This window comes from Chiloscyllium plagiosum, unplaced genomic scaffold, assembly GCF_037043375.1.
Source record: "Chiloscyllium plagiosum isolate Xiang-an unplaced genomic scaffold, Cpla_swu_hap1 HiC_scaffold_27, whole genome shotgun sequence".
In the NCBI taxonomy this organism is placed as follows: domain Eukaryota; kingdom Metazoa; phylum Chordata; class Chondrichthyes; order Orectolobiformes; family Hemiscylliidae; genus Chiloscyllium; species Chiloscyllium plagiosum.
Window position 1 is genome coordinate 56894736 of NW_028270165.1, and position 26192 is coordinate 56920927.

The 26192-nt window shown below is 45.8% G+C and overlaps 1 non-coding gene across 1 annotated transcript; it reads right to left on the minus strand.

The window, feature by feature from the left end:
- Positions 1 to 17737: 17737 nt before the first annotated feature.
- On the minus strand, positions 17738 to 17809 carry trnaw-cca (transfer RNA tryptophan (anticodon CCA)). The gene has a single exon. It is a non-coding gene; the product is annotated as a tRNA-Trp (tRNA).
- Between the last annotated feature and the right edge of the window lie 8383 nt (positions 17810 to 26192).

Genomic DNA, 26192 nt, shown 5'->3' on the forward strand with positions numbered 1-26192 from the left:
GGGAATTGAACCCGGGTCTCTGGCGCTGTGAGGCAGCAGTGCTTGCCACCATGCCGCCCAAAAGGATCAAGACAAAAGCTGGAAAATTATATGCCGATTAGCCTAACCTCAATTGTAGATAAAATTCTAAAATCTATCGTTAAGGATGAGATTTCTAAATTCTTGGAAGTGCATGGTTGGATTAAAATAAGTCAGCATGGATTTAGTAAGGGGAGGTTGTGCCTGACAAACTTGAAGAGTTAACAATTAGGTTAAACTTGGGAAACCCAGAGGATGTTGTTATCTACCTAGATTTCCAAAAGGTCTTTGATAAGGTGCCTCATAGGAGGCTGCTGAGTAAAGTGAGGGTCCATGGTATTCGAGTTGAGCTACTGGCATGGATTGAGGACAGGCTGCCTGAGAGAAGGCAGAGAGTTGGGATAAAAGGTTATTTTTCGGAATGGCAGCTGGTGACAAGTGGTGTCCCGCAGGGCTCAGTGTTGGGGCTGCAGCTGTTCACTTTATATATTAATGATCTGGATAAAGGGACTGGGGGCATTCCCACGAAGTTCGCTGATGATACAGAGTTAGGCAGACAGTCAGTTCTGAGGATGTGGGGAGGCTGCAGAAAGATTTGGACAGTTTAGGAGTGTGGTCCAGGAAATGGCTGATGAAATTCAATGTAAGCAAATGTGAGGTCTTGCACTTCGGAAAAAAGACTACAGCATGGATTATTTTCTAAACAGTGAGAAAATTCATAAAGCCAAAGTACAAAGGGATCTGGGACTGCTAGTCCAGGATTCTCTAAAGGTTGACTTGCGGTTTATCTCAAGAGAGTTGGAATGTAAAAGCAGCGATGTGCTACTGAGACTTTATAAAGCTCTGGTTAGGCTCCATTTAGCACACTGTGTCCAATTTTGGGCCCCACACCTCAGTAAGGATATAGTGGCACTGGAGCATGTCCAATGGAGATTCACACGATGATCGCTGGTATCATAGGCCTAACAGACGATGAACAGCTGAGGTTCCTGGAATTATATTCATTAGAGTTTAGAAGGTTGAGGGGAGATCTAATAGAAACTTATAAGACAGTGCATGGCTTAAAAAGCGTGGATGCTGGTAAGTTTTTTTCCATTAGGCAGGGAGACTAGGACCCATGGGCACAGCCTGATAATTAGAGGGGGTCAATTTAGAATGGGAATGAGGAGACATTTCTTCAGCTGAGAGTGGTGTGTCTGTGGAATTCATTGGCATGGAGCGCAGTGGAGACCGTGACATTAAATGTCTTCAAAGCAGAGATTGATAAATTCTTGGTATCGCAAGGAATCTTGGTATCTCTATGGGAGAGTATGGGTAATTGGAGTTGAAATGCCCGTCAGCCATGATGAAATGGTGGAGTGGACTTATGACCTTACTTCTGCTCCTGTGTCTTATGGTCTTAAGGAAGAGCTCTTTGCTATTCACTGTACCTCCACTCCTAATGATTTTATAAATCTTAGTAAGGTCACCCCTCAACCCCCTACACTCCAATTAAGACAGTCCCAACCTTTCCTTATAACTCAAACCCTCCAGTCCTGGCAACATCCTGGTAAATCTTTACGAAACCCTCTCTAATAGTATTCTTCCTATCACAGAGCCACCAAAACTGTACTCAGTACCCAGAAAGTGGCCTCACCAACATGCTGTACAACCTAAACGTGATGTCCCAACTTCTATACTCAATGGGGTGGATAGTGAAGGCAATGGTGCGAAATGCCTTCTTTACCACCTGTCTACCAGTGATGCAACTTTCAAAGAACTATATACCTGAACCCCCTAACTCCCCTCCCCCCACTACCGCCAAAAAGTGTCTCTATTCGACAACACGACCCAGGGACCTACCATTATATGTACATAGCAATGCTGAAAATTCCTGCATTCTTCGCCCGAAGCCCACTGAAGACGTTACCCAGTAGGTAACGAAATGTCTGGAAATGAACCTTGCAGCTCAGCAAGCAAAGCTACATCCAAAACCTCAACCTGAGCTACAAATCTTCTCAAAACTCACTATGTCCAACCCTTACTTGTTTAGCAAAATGCAACCTCTCCCTTTTATTCATACCTCTCTCACAGACACACACACACACATACACCCCACAACACACTCATAGGCTTAAACTCCATCACACTCACACTTCACTCTGACGCATGCAATCAAACACAAACTCACATATACACACACACAAAAAAAACTCTATGGGGTGAATTTGTATTGGCAGAATTATATTTGCAGATACTTCCAATTTTGCTCAAAAAGCACACAATCTGCAGGCAGTCAATCCATGCAATATTTTATAATTTCCTACTTTGGAAATAGAACCAGTCTGATTCAAGATTGGAATACTGACAGACTCGAACCTCACATCTTTAACGCATTGTCTGAGCTGAGATGTCACTTTTTTTTAATAAAACATTAAGTCATCTCAAGAACGTGACTTTAAAGATATTCTGGGATTTACATATTAATGAACCAAAACCTGCAACCATTCTAAAAGATGAAAGACACAACAACATTTTAGGTTTGTTCAATATATCCTATCAGTCGCATGACACTGTGATCTTTTGCTATACAATCGGTGTATTATTCCCCGGCCAACAGCTACCCGATGAAAGAGCAGCACTCTGAAAGCTAGTGCTTCCAAATAAACCTGTTGGATTATAACCTGGTGTTGTGTGATTTTTAACTTTATCTACCCCAGTCCACACCAGCACCTCCACACCGTTTTCAGTGAACGCAGCCCACATCTCCCGCTGCTGCTAGTAAACTATACAATGCTGATGAAACGGTGCAGTACCTGCACTTCTGAAATATTTACAACTTCTAACGGTACTAGCTACTCATTCACTGCTCCATCTGATACATGACATTGGAAACTTAGTGCAGGAGGCTGAAGTGAAATGAGCACCTTTAAAACAAAGACCTCTTGGAGCTCAAAGCCTTCAATGAGAGTCTGAGCCCAGCAATAAGTTCAGATAACCTTTATTGTGACCCAACGTTGTTACAGCTTCAGATCCCCCCCAGCAAAAAGGTGTAGAAAAAGTAGCTGTTTTTTAAATAGCTTAAGGTCGAAGCGTGCACCCCCACCCCACACCACCTCACCTTCTTTACTATGGTCACCACCAAGTTGTCAGTTTGTAATTGGATCCTTGGTACAGCCTTAACTGTAGGAAGTATTGCCTCACTCAGCAATTTCAACCCATACCCTGTAAACAAGTAAGTCTTTCCCCACTCAATGACTGGTGGCAGTGGTGGGCAATGAAGAGTCAACCATGCTGTTGTGGGTCTGGAGTTACGTGTAGGCCAGACCGGGTAAAGGATGCAGCTGGGACAACTGAGTGAATCCTTCCCCACAACAGCAGTTTCCTTCCCTAAAAAGGGATATTAGTGAATCAGATGGGTGATGTCCGCCAAACAATCATTTCTTCATTAGGTTCTGAACTCCAGATTTCTGACCGAAATCCAATTCCACCATCTGCCACGGCGGGATTCAAATTCGGCAGTCTCCGGAACTGGGCTGATAGTCCAGTCAATAAGGCAATTGGCCATCCCTCCTTTAATCCCCCTGCGATGGCACATGAACTCGCTGGTGCCTCCGCAGATGGGAAGCGCGGGTAAAGCCATTCTCACACAGAGCAGGTGAACTGCTTCTCCCCTGTGCGCACCTGCCGGTGGGCCAGCAGGATGGAAGAATTGCTGAAGGCCTTCCCGCACTCAGTGCAGACGAACGGCCTCTCTCCGGTGTGCCCCTGCCTGTGGGTCAGCAGGGTGGAGGCCTGGGGAAAGCCCTTCCCACAGTCGGGGAAGCTGAAGGGCCTCTCCTCTGTGTGGACCCGCTGGTGCCTCACCAGGTCGGAGGCATAGCTGAAGCCCTTTCCGCACACGGGGCACGTGAACGGCCTCTCCCCAGTATGACTGCGCTGATGAGTCTCCAGGATAGAAGGGACACGGAAGCCTTTTCCGCAGTCACCACACTTCCACGGTTTCTGCACGGGGCGGGATCCATTGGGTTTCTCCATGGCCGAAGCTTCAGCTGCACACAAAAGCATGTACAGCCCCTCCCTGCCGTGAATTCCTCTTTCCAGGCCGTATAACTGCTTCAGGTTCCACAATCAGTGCGCTGCAACAGGAGGGTCTCTCATCCAGTCCCATTGATGCTGAAGACGTGCTCCAACAGGAACCAAAAGGCTTTGCTCCTTCCCACAGAATCACAGTCAAAAATTGTTGCAGTCCTGATGGATTGAGTGACTGTCGGACATTGACGTCGAAGTGAGGACAGCAGAAGCTGGAGAGTCAGAGTTGAACAGTGCGGCGCTGGAAAAGTACAACAGGTCCGGCAGCATCCGAGGAGCAGGAAAGTTGATATTTCAGACATCAGCCGTTCATCTGTTGATTTTGAAACTTCCGTCTTCAGATCATCAAATGCTTTGTAAAAAGAGATTACAAAAATCATGACTGTCATTGCAAGGTAGAAATTCAGAACAAGCAATTCTACTTTCTGCAGAACATTCTTTTCTTTTGTTATTCCACACTGAAAATTGAAAGCACCATCCCACTCACTCTCTCTCCCCCTCTGTTCTCACACCGCTCTAACTAATTCTCCTGAAGGTGTTGATTCAGGATCTTACAGGGGCAGAACAGCGAAAACTTCAAGACTGACATCTCTCTGAATTTTGGATAACTCCACTGCTGAGAGTGAGCAGGTCTGATTTTGGGAAGCTCAAAAAATAGTGTCAGTTCAGGGTGAACTTGCAATACAAGTTCTTGAGGAACAACCGGACATGAAGTGGTTAACATCCCTGGAAAGGAGAGAGCAAAATGAGACATCAAAGGCACTAACACCGACACCAGGGAGAAACTGAACATACAGATGTGGCAAGCCAGAGTCAGAGATATACAGCATGGAAACAGTCCAACACGTTGATGCCAACCAGATATTCTAAATTAATCTAGACCCATTTGCCAGCATTTGGCCCACATCCCTCTAAACCCTTCCATCTTCTTTTTCCATCCAGATGCCTTTCAAATGTCATAATTGTACAAGCATCCACCATTTCCTCTGGCAGCTCATTCCTTACACGCACCACTCTCTTAGTGACAGAGTGAATTTAGCACAGTGAATCCATTTTACCCATAGTACCCAGGGGTGTGTAGGTTAAGTTAGCACAGCCAATCCATGCTAACCTGCACCTCCATGAGCACTATGGGTAAGTTAGCACAGCCAATCCACCCTGACCTGCACATCCCTCAACGATATGGGTAACAGAACACTGCCAATCCACCTGAACCCGTCCAAAACAGAACACTATGGGTAATTTAACATGGCGAATCCACCCCAACATGGACAAAGTTACATATAACACAATACCAGGTCACAGTCCAACAAGTTTATTTGGAAGCACCGGCTTTCGGAGTGCTGCATCTTATTCAGTTGGTTGTGGAGTACAAGATCATAAGACACAGAATTTATGGAAAAACATGACACAGTGTCCTGCCACTAAAATTATATACTGAACAAACCTGGATTGTTAAGTCTTTCATCTTTTAGAATGGATTGCAAGTATCAATAATATGCAAGTCCCAGAACTTCCTGTCAGGTTCCTTCTCGAGATAACTTAAGGTTTTATAAGAAAAGGTGACATCTCAGCTCAGATAATGCATGAAAGGGGTGAGGTCAGAGTCTGTCTGTATCCCAATCTTGAGTCAGCCTGCTTCGATTTGCAAAGTGGAATTTACAAAATATTACATGTATTGGCTGCCTACATTGTGCATTTAGAGTTATACAGTCAGAGATGGACAGCATGGAAACAGACCCTTCAGTCCAACTCATCCATGACGACCAGATATCCCAACCCAATCAAGTCCCACCTGCCAGCAACTTGCCCATATCCCTCCAAACTCTTCCTATTCATATGCCCATCCAGACTAGCCTCCAACACTTCCTCTGGCGGCTCATTCCATACACATACCACCCCCTGAGTGAAGAAGTTGCCTCTTCGGTCCCTTTCACCCTAAACCTATGCCCTCTAGTTCTGGACCCCCCCCCCCCCCACCCTAGGGGAAAGACTTTGTCCATTTGTCCTATCCAAACCCCTCATGATTTTATAAATCTCTGTAAGATCACCCCTTAGCATCTGACGCTCCAGGGAAAACAGCCCTAGCCTATTCAACCTCTCCCGATAGTTCAAATCTTCCAGTCCTAGCAACATCCTTGTAAATATTTTCTGAATCCTTTCAAGTTTCACAATATCTTTCCGATAGGAAGGAGACCAGAATTGCAGGTAATATTCCAACAGTGGCCTAACCAATGTCCTGTGCAGCCACAACATGACCTCCCAATTCCTGTACTCAATACTCTGACTATTAAAGGAAACCAGACCAAATGCTTTCTTCACTATCCTTTTCTTCACTACCTGCGACTCCACTTTCAAGGAGCTATGAAACTGCACTCCAAGACCTCTTAGTTCAGCAACACTCTCTGGGACCTTACCATTAAGTGTATAAGTACTGCTAAGATTTGCTTTCCCAAAATGCAGCACCTCACATTTATTTGCATTAAACTCCATCTGCCACTTCTCAGCGCATTGGCCCATCTGATCAAGATCTCGTTGTAATCTGAGGTAACCTTCTTCACTGTCCACTACACCTCCAATTTTAGTGTCATCAGCAAACTTACTAACTATACCTCTTATGCTCACATCCAAATCATTTATATAAATAATGAAAAGTAGTGGACCCAGCACAGATCCTTGTGGCACTCCACTGGTCACAGGCCTCCTGTCTGAAAAACAACCCTCCACCACCAACTTCTACCTTTGAGCCAGTTCTGTATCCAAATGGCAAGTTCTCCCTGTATTCCATGAGATCTAACCTTGCTCAGCAGTCTCCAATGGGGAACCTTGTCGAACACCTTACTGAAGTCCATATAGATCACATGTATTCTCTGCCCTCATCAGTTCCCTTCGTTAGTTCTTCAAAAAAACTCATTCAAGTTTGTGAGACATGATTTCCCACACGTAAAGCCATGTTGACTATCCCGAATCAGTCCTTGCCTTTCCAATACATGTACATCTTGTCCCTCAGTTGGATTCCCTCCAACAACACCGACGTCTGGCTCACTGGTCTATAGTTCCATGGCTTGTCTTTACCACCTTTCTTTAACAGTAGCACAACGTTAATCAACCTCCAGTCTTCCAACACCTCACCTGTGACTATCAATGATACAAATATCTCAGCAAGACGCCCAGCAATCACTTCTCTAGATTCCCACAGAGTTCTAGGGTACACTTGATCAGGTCCTGGGGATTTATCCACCTCTATTCATTTCAAGGCATCCAGCACTTGCTCTTCTGTAATATGGACATTTTTCAAGATGTCACCATCTATTTCCCTACATTCTATATCTTCAATGTCCTTTTCCACAGTAAACTCTGATGCAAAATACCCGTTTAGTATCTCCCCCATCTCCAGCGGTTCCACACAAAGGCCACCTTGCTGAACTTTGAGGGGCCCTATTCTCTCCCTACTTATTCTTTTGTCCTTAATGTATTTGTAAAAACCCTTTGGATTCTCCTTAACTCTAGTTGCCAAAGCTATCTCATGTCCCCTGTTTTCCCCTCCTGATTTCTCTCTTAAGTATACTTCTACTGCCTTTATACTGTAAGGCTTCACTCGATCTATCCTATCTGTACCTGATATAGGCTTCCTTCATTTTCTGAACCAAACCCTCAATTTCTCCAGTCATCCAGCATTCCCTATACCTACCAGCTTTTCCTTTCACCCTAACAAGAATATACTTTCTCTGGACTCTAGTTATCACAGTTCTGAAGGCTTCCCATTTTCCAGCCGTCCCTTTACCTGCAAACATTGGCGTACAATCAGCTTTTGAAAGTTCTTGCCTAATACCGTCAAATTTGTCCTTCCTCCAATTTAGAATTTTTGAACAAAATAGAATGTATCTGCAAATGTAATGCTGCAAATACAAATTCATCCCCATGGAGAGTGTGGTTCTATGTGTGTAATAGAGAAACCCTGTTTCCATGCTGGATATCTATGTGTCTATTTGATAACAGATGCTTTATTTCTGTTGGTGCAAGTATGGTTGTAAATCATAGCTGGATATTAATAGTTAGATGTAAGGGAGAGAGAATTCCTCAGGTATAGCACTATCAGAATCCTGGGAGACCCCTACTTCAGATTTACTTGGACTGGTTGACAGTCTGGGAGATTATGGATTGGGTCTCGATTGACTCAATGTTTTATTTTTCCTGAACGTGTAAAAGGGGGCGTTAAAGCTTCAGCAGAAATCCAACAGAGCTGAGAACAGACCAACATCTTACTCTGTGGGAACAGAGAGATCAACAGAGGACAGAGAAATCCGGACCTGAAATCCAAGCTGACACCAGACTACCCTGTGATCAGTGCTTTGAAGCGCAGCACCAACCCTCTCCCTTTACTGAGCTTCCCATTTGACTATCCCCTCGATATTCAGGATCCAGTCCTTGCCATCCTGAAGCCATGTCCCTGTAAGGAGTCTCAGATCATAATTATTCTCTTCAATGTGTTCAGTCAATTCATTCACTTCTGTTACAATGCAGCTCACATTCAGTTTTTAGTTTCAGTTTTTGTGATCTTCTGAATCCAGTTTTGATTGCTGGTATATTTACTCTCCTTGTCCCGTTCTATCATTCTCTGATGCTCATTTCCACATCACGACATTGCTCACCAGCCTTGATTTGGATTGGCCAGGCTAACTTGCCCACAGTGTCCAGGGATGTGCAGGTTAGTTAGGTAAGCCATGGGAAATCTAGGCTTATAGATACATCGTAATAGAAGCAGGAGTCAGCCATTTGGCCCATCCTGCCTGCTCCGCCATTCATTAAGGTTATGGCTGATCTATCCATCATTTCAGCTCCTCCTCCCTGCAGTGTCCCAACTATCCTTAATTCCCCAATTATGCAGAAACCCATCTAATTGTGTCTTGAATATACTTAACGAAGCTGCCTTCTCTGCTTCCTTGGGCAGAGACTTCCATAGTTTCACTACTCTCCAGGAAAAGCAGTTCCTCCTCATCTCTGTCCTAAATCTACTTCTCCTAGTCTTGGGGCCTAGTCTCATCTACCAGCAGAAATGACTGGATAGGGTAGGGTTTCATCCCCACAGTGCAATGAATTCCCACTTTCCACCAAATCCCAGAAGTACTCACTCAGTTGCTGTCTCACAAATGAAAGATTTCATTGTAACTTCTTCTGCTCTGAGTAAGGGCAAAACATTTTTGAAAGCTGCTCTGAAAGTCCAGTCTTTACTGTCTGAAAATATGTTGCCCCTCAGGTCCCTTTCCATACTCACCTTAAACTTCTGCCCCTTTAGTTCTGGACTCCCCGACCATGGAGAAAAGACCTTGGGTATTCACCCTATCCATTCCCCTTATAAACTTCTTTAAAGGTTACCACTCAGCCTCTGATGCTCCAAAGAAAATATCTCCCTGGTCTGTTCAGCCCCTTCCTGCAGCTCAACCGTCCAAATCTGGCAACAGCCTTCTAAATATTTTCTGACCCCTCTCAAAGTTTCATAACATCTTTCCTACATCAGAGAGACCAGAATTGAACGCAGTATTCCAAAAGTGGCCTAACCAATGTCCTGTACAGCCGCAAAATGATCTCCCAGTTCCTATACTGAATGCTCTGACTAATAAAGGAAAGCATACCAAACACCTTGTTCACTATACTGTCTGTGTAAGACTCCTCCTTCAAGGAACTATGAACCTGCACTCCAAGGTCTCTTTGTTCTGCGACACTCCCCTTAACTGTGTCAGTCCTGCCTGGATTGCTGGACCAAAATGCAACATCTCACATTTCTCTGAATTAAACCCTATCTGCACTCCTTGGCCCATCCGATCAATTCTAATTTATGCTAAACTCTCTTTCCTCTCTTATTCCCTAGAGGCTTAAAATCTCTGTCCCACATACTCTCCCTCCATTCTCTCATTGCTGAACCTAATCCCTGCTGTACCTCATCCTGAAGAGTCTGTTTCATGCTGATTAACAGGCCCACACTCAGGGTGATCTAATGGAAACAAACAGAATACTGAATGGCCTGGACAGAGTAGACTTTCAGAGGATGTTTCCATTGGTAGGAGAGACTAGGACTCGAGGGCACAGCCTTCGAGTAAAGGGAAGGCATTTTAGAACGCAGATAAGGAGAAACTTCTTCAGTGAAAGAGTGGTGAATCTATGGAATTCTTTTCTACAGAAGGTTGTAGAGGCCAGGTCACTGAGGATATTTAAGACTGAGGTAGATAGGTTCCTGAGTCTCATGGGGATGGAGAGTTCCAGGGAGAGCGTGGGAGAATGGGGTTGAGAAACCTATCAGCCACGATTGAATGGTATGAACAGACCTGATGGGCTGAATGGCCTAATTTCTGCTCCTATGTCTTATGGTCTCTTGTTGTACTGGCCACAGTGAGAGAATCGGGAGCAGGAGTTGGCCATTTTGTCTTTCGAGCCTGCACAAGTATTGAACAGATCATAATTGAATATGGATCTACTTACATCTAGGTGAATATGCTGGAACTTTTTCACTGGACCATAGGAGGTTGAGAGGTGACCTTATTGAGGTTTATAAAATCACGAGGGGCATAGATGAGGTCAATATCAGCTGTTGTTTCAAGAATAGGGAGCAATCTTTTTAAAGGTGAGAGGAGAAAAATTTTAAAAAGACATGAGGAGCACATAGACTGGAGTGTGTGTCAAATGAATGTCCAGAGGAAGTACTGAATGCAGGTATAGTAACAACATTTAAAATAAATTTGAATAAGTGCATGAATAGAAACGTTTCAGAAGGATATGGGCCAAACATTGGCAGTTGGGACTAGTTTAGTTTGTGAATATAGTCAGCATGGACCAGTTGGACTGAAGGGTCTGTTTCTGTGCTGTATGACTCTGTAACTGTTCTATACTGGTCTTAAAACCATTTTCTTGCCTTCCCCCAAAACCATCCACTTCTTTGTTCATCAAAAGTCAAATGAACTCAGCCTTGAATACATTCAGTAACCGACCTAACTGCTGAAAGACATCCACACTTCTGAACTCAATTCCTCTTGCTAATACATCACTTGCTTTGCTCATTGCTTGCTGCACCTGTCTGACAACTGGCAGTAACTGGTTTCGAAGGACGCCGAGGCCCCTTTGTCCATCCACACATCTTTCCTGATGAAGAGCTCATGCCCGAAACGTCGACTCTCCTCCTCAGTTGCTGCCTTACCTGCTGTGGTTTGCCAGCGCCACACTTTTCAACTTTGATCTCCAGCTTCTCACTTTCGCCTCATCTCAACATATCACTACATAAACAATGCACCTCCTTTCTGCTTTTTTTTTACATACATCAAAGGCGAGACCTTCACGTTGTGGCACTGCGTTTGCAAAGTGACACACAGACCTGGATCAACTTTTCCAGAGTCTGTCCCCTCCCTCGATTCACTCTTTCCTTTCAGGTGCTACAAACCAATAATTGAACCACAGAATGAAAAGAAAATGGAAAACGTGGTGACAAAAACACTCTTATACTCACAAATTTTACACAGAGGAAGGAATTTATAGTCCGGAGTGAGGTTTAATCTTCATTCAGTGACAAAAGAATGAAGCATCAGCTGCTTCAGAGCTCACGGCCCAACTTCCGCATTTCGACAACGGCCGACTCTGATTGGCAGGAGGACCAGACTCCTTCGGATCCTCCAGGGTTCTCCATTGGTCCACGGAAAGGAGCTCGTGCGCCTTTTCTGCGGACACCCAGGAGTATGCGCAGTATTTTGCTGACACCGGCAGACATGCGCAGTGATTACTGACACCGCAGAGCATGCTCAATATGCTCCGTCACGATGCTGGTGTTACTGACAAATTTTAGAGTTAAAAATCACAAAACACCTGGTTATAGTCCAACAGGCTTATTTAGAAGGACGGGTTTTTGGAGCGCTGCTCCTCCATCAGGTGGTTGTGGAGTATAACATGGTAACACAGAATTTATGATCTTCTGTACTATTACTCCACAACCGCCTGATGAAGGAGCCACGCTCCGAAAGCTAAGTGTTTCTAAACAAGCCGATTGGACTGTAACCTGGTGTTGTGTGATTTTTAACTTTGTACACCCCAGTCCAACACGGTCACCTCCAGATCATGACAAATTTTAAGTGTCCAAATGCGAATACGAGAGAAAAATGCCAACGCCATTTTTTTTTGCCGAAATGTTTTTTTTCCCCTGTGCCTCGACGTTTTATTCCTTTTGCATTTTGTCTGGCTGCTTAACGTTCCTGCCTTTTCCCCAGGGTAGAGGTATTCCAAAACTAGAGGGTAAAGGTTTAGGGTGAGGAGGAAAGGTTTGAAGAGATTCAAAAGACTCGGCATAGAACATTCACCCCCTACAGGGCGAAAGTGACGACTTGCAGATGCTGGAGATTAGGGTCGAGAGTGTGTGCTGGAAAAGCACAGCAGGTCAGGCAGCGTGCGAGGAGCAGGAGAATCGACGTTTCCGGCAAACCCCTTCATCAGGAAATAGCTATGTGGAATTGCAGAGCTGTAGCACAATCGAGTGGGTCTGGATGGGATGCTGTTGGGAAGGTCGGTGTGAATGGCCTGTAGGGATGATATGATTCCACTGCCTTAGCCACGCGTATATTGAGAAATGATTGCCCCAAGTCTGCTGTGGGAGGAGTGGGTTCGTTCGTGGGACACTGATACCAGTTCTGGGGAAGGTAGGATTGTGCTGTCTCTCTCTTCACACTCTGCCCCCCTGTCCATTTTCTCCCCACCCACTGCTCCCTGCCCATTCTCTCTCCTCACACTGCATCCCCATTCTCTCCCCATAACCCTCTGAACCCCAGTCCTTCTCTACCTCCCAACCTCTGTCCCCCTCTCCATTTGTCTCCCTTCTCCACCCCCACCAGCCCCCCTCCCCCTCCTTTCTGGTGCCTGAGCACTCTTTGATCGCTTTATCAAGCCCTTTTAAGGAGAGAGAGAGAATAGGTGGTGACGATTCTACCTGGGAAACAGGGTGTGCGAGAATTGACTGATTTTTAAAATTGAGAATAGTTAAAATCATATATTCAGAAACGTTGTTAAAGTCTGGAAGAATGTTCTTTTTTAAAAAAAACAAGCTGTAGAAATCTTTCCGAAACTTGCATTGATATATGCACAGTTAGGCCACAACCAAGGACAGGCTGTAAGAGTGAATGAGTGAATAAAAGACAAGTCCCACCTCGCCCATGAGGAGAAAGTAAGAACTGCAGATGCTGGAGATCAGAGTCGAGAGTGTGGTGTTGAAAAACCACAGCAGGTCAGGCAGCATCCAAGGAGCAGGAGAATCAACGTTTCAGACATAAGCCCTTAACCTTGCCCTCTCCAGTGTGTGTTGTGAAACTGCTTAACTGCTTAATCATTTCTAGTGGCCGAGCAGAGGCTGATAACAAGTTTGGAACACACGAGAATGACCTCAGCTGAGACCTTGGATTCATGTCTCACTACAGGAGACCCAGCTACACAATACACACACAAACTCTCTCTCTCACACACACACACAAACACACATACATACACACACACAAACACACACACTCAAGTACCCATACGGTCGTGTAGACCCTCTCTGATAGACAGGCTCTCTCTCAGACACACATTGATACACCCCTCACACTCACATCCATGCACACACCTTCTCACACAATTATACTCCATCACACGCACACTTTACCCAGCGTGCACACGCACACACACAGACGCTCTGTCTCATGCATGCACTCACACAGAAGTCTTTGGGGTGAATTGCATTTGCAGGATTATATTTTTGGAAATAGAACCAATCTGACTCAAGACTGGGATACAGAAAGACTAACCTCACAGCTCTCATGCGTTGTCTGACCTGAGGCGTCACCTCCCTTTACAAAACATTAAGTTACCTGGAGAATGTTACTAAAAAGAAGTTCTGGGATTTACAGATTAATGAACCGAAATCTGCAACCCATTTTAAAAGATGAAAGACTTAACAGGTTTCTTCAATATATCATTTATGTTGCATGACACGATAATTTATTGCTATATATTCTGTGTCTTACCATCCTACTCAACAGCTATCTGATGAAGGAACAGCGCTCCAAAACCTAGTGCTTCCAAATATACCTGTTGGACTATACCCTGGTGTTTGTGTCATTTTAAAACTTTGTTTCCAGTGAATACAACCCACACCTCCCACTGTTGCCAGGAAACTTTGCAATGCCAATGAAACAATAAACCTGCAGTCCTGAAAGATTTACAATTTCGAACAATACTAGCTACTCATTCACTGCTCCTTCTGAGACCGACACTGGAAACTCGGTGCTGGTGGCTGAAAGAAATGAGAAGCTGTTGGATCTCACAGCTTTCAATGAGAGTTTAAGCCTGACAGGATGTTCAGGTAGCCTTACTGCGACCCAATTTTGTTACAGCTTCAGATCTCCACATCACAAGGCGTACAAAAAGTAGCTTTTCTTTAAAAAAAGCACCTCAAGCTCAAAGTGCACACACTCACCGCCACTCCCCCCACCACACTTTCTTTATTATTGGTCAGTTGAGTTGTCCCTTTGTAACTGGATCCTTCGTACAGCCGGGTAAAGCATGCAGCTGGTACGACTGAGTGAATCCTTTCCCGCAACGGCAGTTTCCATCACTGAAAAGGACATGAGTGAATCAGATGGGTTTTTGCCCTCTGAAAATGGTTTCATCCTTAGATTCTGAAGTCCAGACTACTGACCGAATCCCAATTCTGCCATCTGCCGCGACGGGATTCGAACCTGAGAGTCCCCAGAGCTGGGTTGTTAGCGGCGCTCGGCCATCGCTCCTTCCAACCCCCTGCGATGGCACGTGAACGCGCTGGTGCCTCCCCAGGTGGGAGGAGCAGGTGACGCACTCCCGGCACTGACAGCAGGTGAACGGCCTCTCTCCGGTGTGGACCAACTGGTGGGTCAGCAGTGCAGCTGACTGAGTGAACCCCCTCCCGTACATGGGGCAGTGAATGGCTTCTCTCACTTGTGGACCCACTTGTGCGTCTCCAGATGGCTGATCCGACTGAAGCCCTTCCTGCACACCGAGCAGGTGAATGGCCTCTCCCCGCTGTGAATACGTCTGTGGGTTTCCAGCAGGGATGGGGAAGGGAATCCTTTCCCTCAGTGAAATCACAGTTCGACCAACAGAATGTCGGAAGTTAGAAAAAGTTTATATTTACACAGCCTCCATCCGTCTGCGCAACACCATATAAGGCGACAGCAGTGGAGATCTTTGACATCAGTCTCGAACGTGCATGCCACGCGCCAAACGAAAGGCTGAGGGGGGCTGTGGAAAACGATGCTGTGCTTGGGAGCCGAGTCGTGCAGCGGGAGCGTGCTGGACCCATAACTCAGAGGTCGATGGATCGAAGCCATCCTCTGCTTTTGTTCAGTGTCTCCTGGAGCGACTTTCCTTTGTGATGGTATCCTGTCCAGCATCTTGCCTTTCAAACCACTTCCTGAATGTCTCTCCTGGCACTCTATTCTTTTCCTTGCCATGTCATTTGCTTCCCAATACTTAGAGTATCTGAGCTGGATATGTCACATCTAAACACAAGTCAAACACAGTTGCGCTGGCACCCTTGTGGAGCTCTGAGTTGTCTTGTCGTGTTCTCTGTCCGTGTGTCCTGATCTCGTGTGAAACCTCTTCTCTCAGATGGCAATGAACCGGTGAAGTTGAAACACATGACTTGCTGTTTTTGTCCATTTCCTGCAGTAAAGAAACCAACAGCCGTGTAATAAAAGACTTTCTGCAGGATTGCTGTGTCAAGACAAATTCTGAATACCAAGCAGGCTGCACAGAAATGTACTCATATCAATTTACCTGAGGGAAGAGTCTCCAGTGTCCATTTCTCTCTGTCCCGGCAGCACAGCATCTTTCTATCTCTCCGTTAACAAGACCTTTGGACCAAGTTCAAAGTTGCCCATTTCCTTCGCATAACTGTAACTGACTTATCCTGCATCACGTAATAGTGTGAGGCAGCAGAAGAGTGAATGGGCTCTGCCTTCCACCAGCACAGCTTGCAAGTAGAAACGAAATGGTTCAATTATCCACCAGTGGAGAGAGCCCGGTCCCTGGGGACGGGACAAACAGCAGCGTCCTAGGAGCAGGGAGACAGATTGAGAAGCAGATGTTCCTGAAACTCTTCCCTACTTGCAATTCTGGGAGCAATGTACAATGTATTTCGTACTGAGCAAGTCTCAGCTGCTTCCGGAGGTGGCTGCACCCACGGCTGGTGGCTCGTTAGTCTGGGGTATGATTCTAGCTTTGGGTCTTCGAGCATATGCAGCCGCGTGAGAATTCCCGGGTTCCAATCCCAGGCGAACCATCATTCCTTAAATTGACCTGAGCAAAAATACCTGATGAATTTTCTCAAAAAGCCGCTTTGTTAAATAAGATCGGACTGCCTGAATTAGAGACGGCGCAGAGCTGCCATTGCAGTGAACACGGCGAAGGGTAACACTTGTTCAAAGTGAAAACAAGTATTGCCGATTTTTCGCCCGAGCAATCCGAGTCTGAATGAATCCTCCACCTGTATTCCGCTCAATTCTGAGGGTGACACTTCAGGAAGCGGGGAAGTGAAGTGATTACAGACAGCTCTGAACAAGTTAACGTGAATGGTACCGTCCTGAGGAATGTCAGCAATGAAGGGAGATTGGAAAGTTTGGGGCAGCTCTCTTTGGAGAACAGAGGGCTGAAAGCTGGTCTGATTGAAGTTTTCCACGTCATGAGGGTTTTAGACAGAGGAAATGATGCAGTGAAAATGCTCCCAGGCCTGAAAGGATCGAGAATGATTTGGCAGAGATTTAAAGTCATCAGGAAAATAAGTAAAAGTGACATTAGGAAGACCGTTTTCGCACAGGGAGTGGGGTCAGAAAGTCGCAGTCTGACAGTGACAAAGAGGCAGATTCAATGGACACAAAAGGGAATTCGGTGGGCATGTTCAATGTGACAATATGCAGATTTACAGGGAGAAGGCGACAAAATGAGACACTTATTTACATATTGTGTTGAGCCTGGTGAAGGTGAAACACATCAGTTGCGGTGTGTCTCATGCGCAGGAGGCCCTGCAGTAATTCCCCACGCTGTTTCACACAGCAGCATCCTCTCGGTGAATTACTCTTGGCAAAAAAATCGATTGAACCAAATCAGTGTCCGCCACTGGATTTTACTGACACCGTTTATAAAATTCAGGCTCACCGTTAATGTGGAGAGAGGCCGTCAGACTAGAGTTTCTGCTTCTCCTGTTGAATAAAGATAATTTTAACTGTGTCCAGTGAAAGAAAGGATTTGCTGTTGGTGGGAAACATTTCTATCTGAACTCGCTAACACTCTCCTGATAGATTGAAACATAAAGCTGGGAGTCTCTGGATTATGTTGTAAAAATATCGGTATTACGTTATTCACACCGCGCTGTCACCAACTGAACGAAGCCCAGAGGGAGACGGTTGTGTTTAAATCCCGTGATGAACTGGGGGAGCTGAGCATTTACCCAAACAATGGGCACACCACCTCCATGACACAGTGTTCACAAATCAAACTGACAGCGAAGCTTCACGTGTGATCGAAAATTTCCGTAAAGAAGATTTGGCTCAACAGATATCCGGAGAGAATTACTCCTTTCTTGATTTGAAATGTAAGAAGATGACGTCAGTGAGCCTGACGTGATTCGAACACGCAACCTTCTGATCTGGAGTCAGACGCGCTACCGTTGCGCCACAAACTCACAGATCGCCCGTGACTTCTATTCATGCTTAAGGGAAGTGATCGCAGTGCAATGATTTTACGTTATGAGTAACAACGGAGATCAACAGTTCATGTCTGTTCTGTCTCTGCCCCCTCTCCTTCTGTCTCTCGAAGTAATTTCCAACTCTACCTCAATAAAAAGCTGAAAGAACTGTGGATGCTGCATATCTGAAACAAAAAACAGGAGTTGCCGGTGACCCTTCCACAGAACTGATGGTGATTGGGAAAACGTTGGTTTATATGCAGGAGATATTGTGGGAGGAAGGCGGATGAATAAATGATAGATCAGGGCAGAGCCCAAAGCGAGGGAAGAACTGTTGGACAGGAAAGGGAGTTGATAACGATCTGCGTGGGAGGGTGAATGGAGACTGTTCGTGGCTAAGAATAGGTAGTGTGTAATGACAGACTCTGTGATAACAAGGCTTGGTGTGTGTGGAAGGGACGAGGATACGATGCATTTCAGGCCCGAGAATTATTGAATTCGATATTGGGACCGGGATGTATGCTCCCCAAGTGTAATATTCGGTGCTCTTCGTTCTGCTGGTGCTGAGCTTCGCTGGAACACTACAGCAAACCTGAGACAGAGATGTTGGCCAGGAACAGGGTGGGGTGTGGAATTGGCAGGCAACTGGAAGCTCAAGGTCTTTTTTGCAGGTAGAACGTAGATGTTCTGTACAGCAGTCACCCAGTTTATGCTTCGTTTTCCCCAATGTAGATGAGACCACATTATGAGCAGCAACTGCAGTCGACTGGGTTGTGGGAAGTGCAGGTCAAGTGCTGCTTCACCTGGAAGGTAAGTTTGGACCCTTGGATAGAGAGGAGGGAGCAGGTAAATGGGCTGGTGTCACACATTCGGCAGTTGCAGGGGAAAGTGCCGTTGGACTATTGGGGTGGGAATGGGGTTAGGCTTGGTGGGAATGAAGGAAGAGTGGACCCAAGGTATAACTCCTGCCCATTTTCCTATCTGCCAAATAGAGGAATTTGTTAAGTGTGTACAAGGACATTTTCTAATTCACAATGTGGATGTACATACTGGCGAGGGTGCAAAACCTAAGGGTAAACCATAATTCTATTAACTTAAGAACAGTGATTGAAAATAATGTATCAGATCTAAAAGTTGTAGTTCTAAATTGGAGGAAGACTCAGGTATTAGGCAAGATCTTTCAAAAGCTGATTGGGGGCAGATGTTCGCAGGTTAAAGGACTGCTGGAAAATGGGAAGCCTTCAAATATGAGATAACAAGAGTTCAGACACAGTATATTCCTGATTCGGAGATGCCGGTGTTGGACTGGGGAGTACAAAGTTAAAAAATCACACCACACCAGGTTATAGTCCAACAGGTTTACTTGGAAGCACACTAGCTTTCTGAGCGACGCTCCTTCATCTGAGTATATCCCTGTTCGGGTGAAAGGAAAGGCTGGTAGGTTGGGGAATGCTGGATGACTAGAGAAAATGAGATTTTGGTTAACATAAAGAAGGATGTATATATCAGGTATCGGCAGAGAGATCGATTGAATCCTTAGAGTATAAAGGCAGTACGAGCACACTTAAGAGGGAAATCATGAGGGCAAAAAAGGGGACATGAGATAGCTTTGGCAAATAGTCATGGATAACCCAAAGGGTTTTTATAAATACATTAAGGACAAAAGGATAATAAGGGAGAGAATAGGGCCCCTCAAAGATCAGCAAGGCGGCCTTTGTGTGGAACTGCAGTAGATGGGGGGTGGGTGGGGGGGGGGGGGGGGGCGAGATACTGAACGGATATTGTGCATCAGTGTTTACTGTGGAGAAGGGCATGGAAGATCTAGAATGTGAGAAAGTAGATGGTGACATGTTGAAAAAATGCCCATATTACAGATGAGAAATTGCTGGATATCTTGAAATGCATAAAAGTGGATAAATCCCAAGGACCTGATCAGGAGTACCCTAGAACTCTATGGGAAACTGGGGAAGTGATTGCTGGGCCTCTTACTGAGATATTTGTATCATCAATAGTCACAGGCGAGGTGCCGGAAGGCTAGAGGGTGTCTAACGTGGTGCCACTATTTAAGAAAGGTGGTAAGGAAAAGCCAGGGAACTATAGACCAGTGAACCTGACATCCGTGATGGGCAAGGTTTTGGAGAGAATCCTAAGAGACAGGATTTACATGTATTTGGAAAGGCAAGAGTTGATTAGGGATAGTCAGCATGGCTTTGTGCTTGGGAAATCATGTCTCATGAACATGATTGGGTTTTTTGAAGAAGTAACAAAGTGGATTGATGAGGGCAGAGCGATGGACGTGATCTATATGGACTTCAGGAAGGTGATCATCAAGGTTCCTCATGGGAGACTGGTGAGCAAGGTTTAATCTCATGGCATGCAGGGACAACTAGCCATTTGGATACAGAACTGGCTAGAAGGCAGAAGACAGAGGGTGGTGATGGAGGTTGCTTTTCAGACTGAAGGCCTGTGACCAATGGTGTGTCACAAGGATTGATGCTGGGCCCGCTACTTTTTGTCATTTATATAAATTATTTGTATGTAAATGGAGGAGGTATAGTTAGCAAGTTTGTAGATGACACCAAAATTGGAGGTGGAGTGGACAGTAAAGAAGGTTACCTCAGATCACAACGGGACCTTGATCAGATGGGCCAATGGGCTGAGGAATGGCAGTTGGAGGTTAATGTAGATAAATATGAGGTGCTGCATTTTGGAAAATCAAATCAGAGCAGGACTTTTACACTTAATGGTAAGTTCCTTGGAAGTGTTGCTGAACAAAGAGACCTTGGAGTTCAGGTTGATAGTTCCTTAGAAGTAGAGACGCAGGCAGATTGGATAGTAAAGAAGGCGTTTGGTGTGCTTTCCTTTGTTGGTCAGAGCATCGAGGATAGATGTTGGGAGCTCATGTTGCCAATGTACAGAACATTGGTCAGGCCACGTTTGGAATATTGCATGTAATTTTGGTCTGCTTCCTATCGGAAAGATGTTGTGAAACTAGAAAATGTGTAGAAAAGATTTACAGGGATGTTGCCAGGGTTGGAGATTGGAGGGTAGGAAGGTTTTATGGGGATTTGGGCCAAGTGCTGGCAAATGGGACTTGATTAGGTTAGGATATCTGGGCTGCATGGATGAGCTGGGCCGAAGGGTCTGTTTCCGTGCTGTACATCTGTGTCACTCTGTGAGACTCCATGGGATTCTCTGCCCAAGAGAGCAGTTGAGACAGCTTCATGAAGTTTATTGAAGACGCAGTTGGATGGGTTTTTGCATGGTAGGGGAATTAAGGGTAGTCGGGATAGTGCAGGTTGGTGGAGCTGTGATCTTAATGAATGACGGAGCAGGCTTGACCAAATGGTCTACTCCTGCTTCTGTTACTTTGAATCTGTAACACTGCATTTCCCGCGGCCGGAGTTTTCCCACGGCACAAAGGAGGTTTTATATAGTATATTTAAACCCCTTGCTTTGCTTGAACACAAACTGCATTGACTTGGAGGAGAGTGGGATGTGCAAAGTGCCCTCCCCTCCACACGTGCCTTAACTGCAGGACAGCTGTCCGGCCCGCCCTCCATTGTTGACGTCACAATGCGGATGCAGCCCTGTCAGTTTCAGAGTGAAACTCCCTCCCTCTGGGCAACATCTGGGAGTAAAGCAATGTCTCCCCCTTTCCATATACCATCCTCCAGCAGCGAGGGGGAAGGGGAGGTAGGGGTGGGTGAAACACTGTTCACTTGTAGCAACTGGAGTGAATCCTGGGAGGGAGCAGACACTCCAAAGGTGCTCAAATACTTTCTATCTCTCTTAAAGCTATTTTCATAGAACATAGAACATAGAACATAGAAGAATACAGCGCAGTACAGGCCCTTTGGCCCTCGATGTTGCGCCGATCCAAGCCCACCTAACCTATACTAACCCACTATCCTCCATATACCTATCCAATGCCCGCTTAAATGCCCATAAAGAGGGAGAGTCCACCACTGCTACTGGCAGGGCATTCCATGAACTTACGACTCGCTGAGTGAAGAACCTACCCCTAACTTCAGTCCTATATCTACCCCCCCTTAATTTAAAGCTATGCCCCCTTGTAATACCCGACTCCATACGCGGGAAAAGGTTCACACTGTCAACCCTATCTAACCCCCTAATCATCTTGTACACCTCAGTCAAGTCACCCCTAAACCTTCTTTTCTCTAATGAAAACAGCCCCAAGTGTCTCAGTCTTTCCTCATACGATCTTCCTTCCATACCAGGCAACATCCTGGTAAACCTCCTCTGCACCCGTTCCAGTGCCTCCACATCCTTCCTATAGTATGGCGACCAAAACTGCACACAATATTCCAGATGCGGCCGCACCAGAGTCTTATACAACTGCATCATGACCTCAGGACTCCGGAACTCAATTCCTCTACCAATAAAAGCCAGTACGCCATATGCCTTCCTCACCGCACTATTTACCTGGGTGGCAACTTTCAGAGATCTGTGTACATGGACACCAAGATCCCTCTGCTCATCCACACTACCAAGTATCCGACCATTAGCCCAGTACCCCATCTTTTTGTTATTCTTCCCAAAGTGAATCACCTCACACTTAGCTACATTGAATTCCATTTGCCACCTTTCTGCCCAGCTCTGCAGCTTCTCTATATCCTGCTGTAACCTGCCACATCCTTCCTCACTGTCAACAACTCCTCCGACTTTCGTATCATCCGCAAACTTGCTCACCCAACCTTCTAACTCCTCTTCCAGGTCATTTATAAAAATGACAAACAGCAATGGTCCCAAAACAGATCCTTGCGGAACACCGCTAGTGACGGCACTCCATGAAGAAACTTTGCCATCAACTACTACCCTCTGTCTTCTTCCATCCAGCCAATTCCTAATCCAAACCTCCAACTCACCCTCAATGCCATATCTCCGTATTTTCTGCAGTAGCCTACCATGGGGAACCTTATCAAACGCCTTACTAAAATCCATATATACCACATCTACCGCTTTCCCCTCATCAACCTCCTTCGTCACCTTTCCTTGTGTATTCCCTCAGTTTGGCACGTATACAGTTTGCACCCTAGAAAAGGATTGCTCCTTTCCTCATGTTCACAACTAAAAGGTTAGATTCTCAAGGAACTGAGCAGCATTTAAGGGATTGGCACATTGCTCAAAAAAAGGTAGGTCGCATGGGGCCTGTGGTTCGTTGGTCTTGGGGTATGATTCGTGCTTCGGGCCTTCTGGTGCGTGGGCATGCGAGAGATCCCACGCTTATGAACGCGGCAAGGGCAGCACTTATTCAAAAAGAATACGTGCTTTACTTCACACAGAGGGTGGTGGGCGTTTGGAACGCGTTGCCAGCAGACGTAGTCGAGGCAGGCACGGTAGATTCATTTAAAATGCGTCTGGGTAAATGCATGAGTGGGTGGGGAGTAGAGGGATACAGATGCTTAGGAATTGACCGACAGGTTTAGACAGTACATTTGGATCGGCTCAAGCTTGAAGGGCCTGTTCCTGAGCTGTAAACTTTCTTTGTTCTATATGGTGTATATCTGATATTGTTGACTGTTGTAAAAGTTTCTTCGTAATTATTATTCACCTTCTGATGTAGTAATGGAGTTACGTCCTTTTTTGTCATAATTTTTAATTTAATAGGTCAGCAGGAAGTCATTCAGCAATTTTACTGCCTTCCTTTTCTCAAGCAGCCTTAACATTTCATTTTCATATCCTTGATTCAGCTCCATTTCCAGCATCTTTGTAAGCAGTTTGTTCCATGTTATTGTCACTGAAATGAAGTTTTCCTCCATGCACAGCTAAGCCTATCTGGCTGCATGAGGGTTGTCAGGTTTCTGTGGCCTGGATAATATGTGATCAGCAGACATCTCGCAACCTACAGGAATTGCCACCAATGTTATGTTCATTAACTGTACTGACAGTTTTGTGATTTTTCTTTGCAAGAAGACGTGCAGAAAGAAATCTGAAAACAAATGATACATCAACTTCTGACAGAGCCACTTGATTCATTGGGACTTGAATATCAGCAGCCATTCCAATCAAGAAGGTATGTTTGCTTTTGTTTGTTTGAGAGATTTTGGACAGTCCTGTGGCAGGAAGAATACTGAGACATCGAGTGAGGGAGATTCAGTGCGCTGACTGTGAAAAGTGCTTCAAACCATTTACTCAGCTTGGGGGAATCAAAGTCTCATCCCTCAAGGTGGGAAAGGCTATGTACCCGTTCTGATTGTAATTTCAATCCCAGAGCAACACAAGGAAAGCTCCCTCCAAAGGAGAAGCCTTGGAAATGTGGGGTCTTTGGGAAAGGATTCCCTTTCCCATCCCTGCTGGAAACCCACAGACGCATTCACGCCGGGAGAGGCCATTCACCTGCTCAGTGTGTGGGAAGGGCTTCAGTCGGATCAGCCATCTGCAGACGCATGAGTGAGTCCACAAGGGAGAGAAGCCATTCACGTGCCCCATGTGCGGGAGGGGTCTCACTCAGTCAGCTGCACTGCTGACCCACCAGCGGGTCCACCCTGGAGAGAGGCCATTCACCTGCTGTATGTGCCGGAAGGGATTCACCTGCTCCTCCCACCTGCGGAGGCACCAGCGAGTTCACGCGCCATCACAGGGGGATTGAAGGAGCGATGGCCGAGTGCCAAGTGTCGATGCACGAAACGTCGATTCTCCTGCTCCTTGGATGCTGCCGGACCTGCTGTGCTTTTCCAACACCACACTCTCGACTCTGATCTCCAGCATCTGCATTTTTCATTTTTTCCTCGAGGGCAAGGTTGGACTTGTCTTTTATTCACTCATTCACCCCTTACAGCCTGTCCTTTGTTGTGGCCTAACTGCACATACATCAATGCAAGTTTCAGAAAGATTTGTGCAGCTTTTGTTTTGAAAAAAATAACATTCTTCCCGACTGTAACGAAGTTTCTGAATATTTGATTTTAGTTATTCTCAATTTTAAAAATCAGCTATTTCTCACATGCCGTGTTTCCCAGGTAAAGACATCACCATCCATTCTCTCTCTTCGCTGAGAAAGACTTCATACAGCGATCAAAGAGGGCTGAGGCACGAGAAAGGACGATTGTGGGGGTGGAGGGGGTGAAGGGGTCGCTGGTGGTGGTGGAGAAGGGAGGGAAAAGGACAGGGGAACAGACTGGGCTTCAGAGGGTTGGGGGAGAGAATAGAGGGTGCAGTGTGAGGAGAGAGAATAGGCAGGGGGCAGTGGATGGGGAGAAAATGGACAGGGGTCCAGAATGTGAAGAGAGAGACAGCACAAATGCCACCTTCTCCAGGACTCGTGTCAGTGTCCGACGAACTGGAACCCACTCCTCTCACATTTCTCAATATACGCGTGGCTAAGGCAGTGGAACCATATCATCCCTACAGGCCATTCACACCGACTTTCTCAACAGCATTCCACTTAGACTCACTCGTTTACGCTACAGCCCTGCAGTTCCCCATGGCTATTTCCTGACGAAGGGTTTTGCCCGAAACGTCCAGTCTCCTGCTCCTCGGATGCTCCCTGACCTGCTGTGCTTTTCCAGCACCACACTCTCGACCCTAATCTCCAGCATCTGCAGTCCTCACTTTCGCCCAGTAAGGGGTGAATGTTCTATTCCTAGTCTTTTAGATCTTTTAAAATCTTTCCCCCACATCCTAAACCTTTATCATCTAGTTTTGGAATACCTCTACCCTGGGGAAAAGACAGAAACGTTGAGCAGCCTGACAAAATGCAAAAGAAATAAAATGTGGAGGCACAGGGGCAAAAAAATCGGCAAAATAAAATAGCTTCGGCATTTTTCTCTCGTATTCGCATTTGGACGCTTAATATTTGTCATGATCGGGAGGTGCCCGTGTTGGACTAAGGTCTATGAAGTTAGAAATCACACAACACCAGGTTACAGTCCAATAGTCTTGTTTGGAAGCACTCGCTTTCGGAGCGCCGCTCCTTCATCAGGTGGTTGTGGAATATAAGATCGTAAGATCATAAATTCTGAGTCTTACGATGTTATACTCTACAATCAGCTGATGAAGGAGCAGGGCTCCGAAAGCTAGTTCTTCCAAATAAGTCTGTTGGACGATCACCAGGTGCTTTGTGATTTTTAACTTTAAAATTTGTTACAAATTCCTGCACACTGAGCATGCTCTGCGGTGTCAGCAAGTACTGCGCATGACCGCCAGTGTCAGCAAAGCACTGCGTATACTCTTGGGTGTCTGCAGAAATGGCGCGCGAGCTGCTTTCCATGGAGCAGTGGAGAACGTTGGAGGACCGGAAGGAGTCTGGTCCTCCTGCCAATCAGAGCCGGCCATTGTGGAAATGCAGAGGTTGGACCGTGAGCTCTGAAGCTGCTGCTGCTCTTTTCTCCCTGCAAAAGGTTAAACTTCACCCCAGACT